The sequence below is a fragment of the Oratosquilla oratoria genome, chromosome 14 (assembly GCF_046742065.1).
Source record: "Oratosquilla oratoria isolate Oo_2021 chromosome 14, ASM4674206v1, whole genome shotgun sequence".
NCBI classification, from domain to species: Eukaryota; Metazoa; Arthropoda; class Malacostraca; order Stomatopoda; family Squillidae; genus Oratosquilla; species Oratosquilla oratoria.
In genome coordinates, this window is record NC_134790.1 from 18,369,652 (window position 1) to 18,371,223 (window position 1,572).

The window sequence follows — 1,572 nt, forward strand, 5'->3', positions numbered from 1 at the left end:
TGAACGCTACAAATTCTTAATGCTCTTAAATAGAGGCCCGAAGCAACACTTAGTTTAACCCTTTATGGATGGTAACTAAAAAAATGTAAATAGCTACCAGTATGCGTGGGCTTTCTATATACTGTAAAATCCAAATGTCCATGACTTCTGATTGTAGTGTTCTGTACCAACACGTGTAATTACCCCTTCAGGACCCGTGATCGCAGAGTACGGAATAAACTATAGTCACCCCTTCCAACATAATTTCGACTAATTTTAATTAATATAAATAACAATATTCATTATACCAACTTAATTCATTGTGTAAATAAAATAAAATATATCTTTCTGCATCATATACAAAGGATATTTATGCATTGTAAATATATTTTGAATAATTGTATACTAAAGACTAAGAATCCAGAATTTTGCCACCATTATTGTAAATAGCATCATTGCCATTTACATTAAACCAATGAAACCATATAAATGGCTACAAATAATCAAAACTTGTGATATTATCAGTTCTACTTCGACGGGCATTACAGCGCACTTCCCAAAGGCACTGCAGATAACGTAACCCGCTGAGAGTTCCTTAACGTTCCGAGCATTATTCGAAAATATTATGTTTACCATGGGCGGAAAATTATTCATTTCAAGTGCGCCCTAGAGTGCTTTACCACGGTAAACTAAACATTATTTATCTAAGCCCTCACTATGAAAAACGTTCCAAACCTTGTCCCGATGACTCATTTCAGGCTGATCGCTTCTAACTAGTACGGTTGTAGGAACCACTTCATGATAGTTAGTGTCTCCAGACTGGGAATGCTGTTGTCCTGTTCCCATTCAACTTTAAACTAGGTGACAAATGATTAAGTTTGAAGTGAAAGTCATTCAATGGTCCCCAACAATCGTCCCAAAACGTATAAATATCATCAAGGTATCTAAACCAGATCATGTCGGGTGGTTTTATGTCCGGTAGCAACACGGTTTCGAAATATTCCATATAAAGGTTAGATAATACTGGAGAGAGATTAGAGCCCATACTACATCCCAACTTTTGCTTGAAAAAATGATCTTTGAAGGAAAAAACATTAGTTGTGATACATAGTTGGATTAATTTTAGGAATAGGCAAGGGAAATTGTTCATGGTAAGGATGTAGTTTGGTTTCCAAGAAATTTAATACTTCATCTGTATTGACGTTAGTGAAGAGAGAGACTATGTCGAGGCTTAATAATTTACTATTAGCAGGTATATTGTGGTGCTTGATTTTATTGATGAAATCCTCCGAATGCTTAATATGTGAATTGGAAAAAGTACCCACGAACGGCGAAAGTAAGCGAGTGAGCCATTTGGACAATCTGTTTGTGCACGAATTCCTGTTGGAAATTATAGGTCTAAGTGGGGTTCCCTCTTTATGAATGTTAGGGAGACCGTAAAAGTTAGGTAACTGAAGGTTGATCACTAGAAAATTATTATTGAAAAACTCATTTCCAACTATCTGTCTCCCTAAAATGATTAAGCCTCGACATAGTCTCTCTCTTCACTAACGTCAATACAGATGAAGTATTAAATTTCTTGGAAACCAAACT